The sequence below is a fragment of the Chrysochloris asiatica genome, unplaced genomic scaffold, assembly GCF_000296735.1.
Source record: "Chrysochloris asiatica unplaced genomic scaffold, ChrAsi1.0 scaffold00026, whole genome shotgun sequence".
NCBI classification, from domain to species: domain Eukaryota; kingdom Metazoa; phylum Chordata; class Mammalia; order Afrosoricida; family Chrysochloridae; genus Chrysochloris; species Chrysochloris asiatica.
Window position 1 is genome coordinate 8653816 of NW_006408544.1, and position 5653 is coordinate 8659468.

A 5653-nucleotide genomic window follows, 5' to 3' on the forward strand; every position below is an offset into this window, starting at 1 on the left:
AAAAAAAAAGCTAATAACCCTTGCCTGGAGCATGGGAGCACGGTCATTCAAGGACTTTCTTGGATGTTTACCTGAGATTGTCTGGTATTAGTACTAAAAATCCCGTGGTCTAGAAAACCTCTCAGTCTTGAACAATCCAAGACAGCTGTTCTGTTACACCTGACATAACCTTCACCCCACCCCTGCAGAGTGAGTGTCTTCCTGTACCCTGAACCTTCTTAGATTTGCTGTCTACCTCCTCCACAGACCGTGAGCCCTAAGGGCATAAATCCTATCAGATTAATTTCTGTGTTCAGGGCCAGGCAGGTAGAATGGTATTTTGGAGTGAATTGTGTCCCCCATAAAGTGTTGAAATTATAACCTGATTAAATGATTGCTACTTTGACTGAGTACAATCTTTTCTTTTGTTATGTTAATGAGACCCTTGAGGAGTACCAACAGAACTGAGCTCCATCGGATTTTCATGACTGTGACCTTTCAGAAGCACATGGCAGGACCTTTCTTCAAAGGCACCTCTAGGTAGGTTTGAACCACAAACCTTTCCACTAGTAGTTGAGTACTTAACTGCTTATGCCACCCAGACATTCATTACCAGAGTATGTTGAATCCTAAATTAAATCCATTCTGAGGGTTTTCTAAAACTGGAGGTAGTGCTGCTGGGAGGACAAACAGTTGCCAGTAGATGGTACCTCTATAGATAGTCAAGGAACACCAGTAAACACTAAGTGACCAGTAAACACTAAGTGCTATAGAAGCTGAGAAAAACAAGGATCTTCTATTAGGGACCCTCCACCCAACACACACACTCTTAATTCAATCTTCTAGACTTCAAAACTTCAAAATAACATATTTCTAGTCTTTAAAGTTCCCCACCGGTGGTATTTTTGTTACATCAGCCCTAGGTAACTGAGACATGGGATTGAATAATTGGAGTGAGGAAGCAGCTAGAAGAATTGGTCTCTGGGAACAGCTGTGACTGATGGTGGTGCTCAGCCTGAAGAGGAGGAGATTGAAGAAGGAAGAACCATCATCTTCCAGCTTTGCAGAGTGGTCAGGATGAACTTCAGGTCTACACAAGAAGGTTTATCTGAGGGAACTTACAAAGGCCTTCTTGGGAGGCAGTGAGCTCCCCTTTGTAAGGGAGTTAGGAGCTAACACCAGAAAGGTGAGCTGGGTTTACCTGGGTTCGCATAATAAGGCTTTGTCCAGTGATTTGTTGACCAAGCTCTCAGTTCAGGCCCTCCCTGCTGTCCCATTACCATCATTACTTTTCCCTACCTTATGTTTGTGCCCGAAGAACCAATGGAAAGGAGGTGATCGGAACTGCTGCAGAATTTTGAGAAGCCACTGCCTGCACAGGTAGAACTGGGATGCCTTGAGCAGCAGCAGAAACAGACCGAATGGGGAGGCTACTTAGAAAAGCCCAGAGATACCTACAAGAAGTTGTGTGGAGCTGCTACTGGATCACTGATTGTCTGACTGTCTCTGACTGACCTTGATGGTCTTTACTAGACTTCAGGGAGGACTGTCCCATCCACTTTTGGGATCGGGAAAAAGGGAGGGCAGAATGTATGACTCAACTACTAGTCTTACTAATTAGCAGTAAAGGCTCTTCTTGGGAACAAAGTGCAGAGGAAAACTTCATTAGCTTTTTGTGGTACATATATGTAAGTCCTCTTTTCCTATACAGGCTCTATATGAGTCAGAACAACTCGACAGGCACTTAGCAATTGAGAATATACATAAACTGATACCAATTCAACTTTCTATATGCATAATTTGGAGTACTGGTGTGGTGATGTATGATAAGCACTGGCACTGCAAGATTGGCAGTTCAAACCCACCATTTGCACCTTGGAAACCCTATGCAGGATCGCGATGAGTCAGCATCAACTCCACAGCACTTAATAGTAATAAGAACATGTATAATTCAGTGACACTGAGTACATTCTTTAAGTTGTACAATCATTTTCACTCCTTTTCTGAGTTTTTCCTCTTCAATTAACATAAATTCACTGTTCCCTAAGGTTCCTATCTAATCTTTTGTGTTACTGCTATCACTTTGATCCCATAGTTGTTGTTGTTGTTATGTGCGTGGAGTCGGTTCCGACTCATAGCGACCCTGAACAGGGTTTCCGAGTCTGTAAATCTTTACGGGAGCAGAAAGCCCCATCTTTCTTCCACAGAATAGCTGGTAGTTTCGAACTGCTGACCTTGTGGCTTGCAGCCTGATTCGTAACCATAGAGATAGTTCTTAAAGAGCATAATGCTCAAGGCAGACTTTTTTTTTAACTAGTTAAGCTAATGTAATGTTTGACTTTAAGAAGACTTCAAGGATATTTTTGGTTTCTCTTTTAAAGATTATTTCAGGACAATAGTTTCATAGGCTCATCCAGCCCCCATGGCTCCAGAGAGTCTGGAGTCTGAAAACTTGAAATTCTATTCTGCATTTTGCCCCATTTTAATCAGAATTCTTCTACAGAATTTTTTAAATCAAAACTGAACCCTGATTCTTTTCTCTTACTTGTCTTGGCCTCTGCTTTTTTTACTAATAGCACTAGATATAGTAATGGAAAGAGATGGAGATTTAGAAGGTCATGGAAGTGAATTTTTGTCCTTCTTCTCCTTGCTGAATACTCTGCTTATTCTTTATAACTGGACTAAAAATGCTTGATATTTAAATTTTAATAAGCTATTACTTTGTTCTAGAAAATGGGAAAAAATTTTGCATATTGGTATTCATCATACTTACAAAACAAAATTAAAAAAAAAAAATGTGCTATCCATGAGAAACAAAGAAATTAGTTGCTTATGCAGAATCAAGCTGCTCAGCAGTGAAGCCAAAATTCAAACCCAAGCTGTCTGTCTACTCCAGATACTTTATTACTAACCATTAAGATAAAGGCAATGTGGATGTGGTTGGGCCTCCAGTCCATACATGGAAACACCCAAACTTTCCGGAGGTATTTTATATCTTCTGGTTTATCCAGTGTTATCAGTGTTTGGGTATGTGACTGTTTCAGATTAATATTCATTTCACATATTGGTATAAATGCAAGATTCTGTATCCAGGACAGCTTTGATTAGAAAGTGTAGGTGAAACCATGTGACTAGAAATAGTGAAGTCATGAAAATGTTTGCCCATTGAAAATGATGGCATGTTTGCCCACCTGGGCAAATTCCTGCTGAGCAGTGATCTATTCCTTTTTTTTTCGTCTTCTTACTGTGAATGTGTGAGTAAAAAATTATCCACACTCCAGTTATATTAAAATGCCCGTTCATGTTCACAGCTGATGACAACATTGAGCATGCAAGGAAAATTATTCTGTTGAATAGATGAGTGACAGTGGATTATGTGGCAAATAATTTGCAAATAAACCATGGCTCTGCCTATGAAATAATCCACAACAGATGTGGGTTTTGAAAAGTTTATGAAAAATAGATACCAAAACAACTCACAGAAGAGCATAAACAGAAGTGTTTGGACATCTGCGAACAAAATTTAGACCCATACTCTAAGGAAAGTAAAAGATTCTTTTAAAAATTCCTTATAGGTGACAAGACATCACTATGAACCTAAGAATAAACAGCAGAATATGGAATGGAGACATTCTCAATCACCAACCAAAAAAAGTTCAAAAATAAGCCATCAGCTGGAAAATTGATGCTTACCATTTTCTGGGACTCTCAAGGGTCAGTATTGGAAAACTGTCATGAAAAAGGTTTTAACAATTAACAGTGCTAATTACAGTGAGATGCTCACTGAAGACCTGAAGCTTAAACTTCATATTAAATGCAGAGGACTGGCATCCAAGGATGTTGTGATCTTGTATAACAATACATGTCAGCAAATCTCTGCCCACGCTGTTAACTCTCTGCAAAAACTTCATTTTGAGGTGTTAAAGCATCCTCCCTATAGTCCTGATTTTTGCTCCATTGGACTTACAACTGTTTAGTCACCTGAAAGCAGCCCTTTGAGGACGAAAATTTTCCTCTGAATAAGAAATTAAGACAGTGGTGATTTTTTGGCTCATAGCTCAACCTAAAATATTTTTTAATAAGGGAATATGAAAGCTTGTTGACAGATGGGCAAAGTATATTTAAAAGGCAAGGAGAGAGAACAAACAAGATGGCAGATCAAGTAGAAGTGCAGTGAGGAGCTCCATCAGCAACAACACAGAATACCAGACCAAGCAGGCTCAGGGCATGGTCCCAGAACTCTGAACCACATATAAAGGAATATTTAGAAGGTTGGAAGGCTTACAGCTAGGGAAATTTGTAGCAGAAGCAAGAAATCCATCGCTTTCTAATTCAAGATGCTCAGCTGCTCCCAGAGCCTCCATCTTGGGCAAGACCAAGTGGGGGAAGGATCAGAGCAGCCACAGACACCTGTCAGAACTGTGGAGATAAAGGTGTGGACATTCTTTTCTTTTCTTTTTTTTTTTCTATATCTGTTCATTGGTCTCTTGCTGGCTGAGCACCTAGATTCAGGAGACTAGAGGGGTGCCTGAGCAAATGGACATCTTATCCCCACCCCCGGAGGGTTCTACTAGGCATGCGCACAGATATCCTCAAAATTTAAAGTGACAGTTTCCACTTAAAACCAAGTGGCAGTACAAAATGGTCACAGCCAGCCCTAAACTGTTTATCATTGGGGAAAGGCCTGAACTGGGACTGTGGAGTGGGACAGGGAGAATAAAAGAGAACTAGGCTGAAAATTAAATCATGAGTTACATCACAACGATCAATAGTGGCATCTTGAAATTTCTCAGGAAGAAGAATGAAAAGGGAAGCCCATCTCCTGATCACATCTACCTAGAGGAAATAAAAAAGCATAAAAAATACCAAAATACACACCCATCTAAGTATTAAGGCCACAGAAAACTCCTGAATATGTCCCCAAAACAGAAACAGATGACCATATCAACACATGTACAGAAACGAGATTAAGTGACTGAGGCAAATGAGCTGAAAGTAAACCCACACTCCATACTAGAAGATGGACAGGCTTTGGTAATGCCTGAGAAGGAATTCAGAAAAATTATTATAAAATGTATTAAAACACTATACAACGGAGTTGAGAAATATAAGGAAGAAGTCAGGAAAGTGCTACAGGAACAATCAAATAAAATAGATACAAAATTAGAAACAATTCAAAACCTACAAAGAGAGGTCCAAATGATTAATAAAGAATATCAGAAATGGACGATACACTGAAAGGGCAAAGGAGTAGAGTTGAAGAGATAGAAGCCAGAACTAGTGAGCTAGAAGACAAATCTCTCAACACTACTAAGATAGAAGAGCAAACACAAAAAAGGATAAACAAATCTGAAGAAGGTCTAACATTCATGATGGACAACATGAAGAGTAATAACTTAAGAATTATTGGCATTCTGGAACAGGAAGAATCATACAAGTCCACAGAGGAAATAGTTGAAGAACTTCTGGAAGAAAATTTCCCTAACATCCTGAAAAGTGAAAAGATAAACATTCAAGAAGCTCAACAAACCCCAGGAAGGACAGACACTAAAAGAAAATCACCAAGACATATAATAACCAAGCTCTCCAAAATCAAAGATAAGGACAGAATCCTGAAAGCAGCTAGGGAAAAGAGAAGTGTAACATACAAAGGCAAGCAAATCAGATTAAGCTC

At 39.6% G+C, this 5653-nt stretch overlaps 1 pseudogene; it reads right to left on the reverse strand.

The window, feature by feature from the left end:
* Window positions 1–1443, reverse strand: part of LOC102825180 — a 40616-nt pseudogene extending 39173 nt beyond the window's left edge.
* Window positions 1444–5653: the final 4210 nt, after the last annotated feature.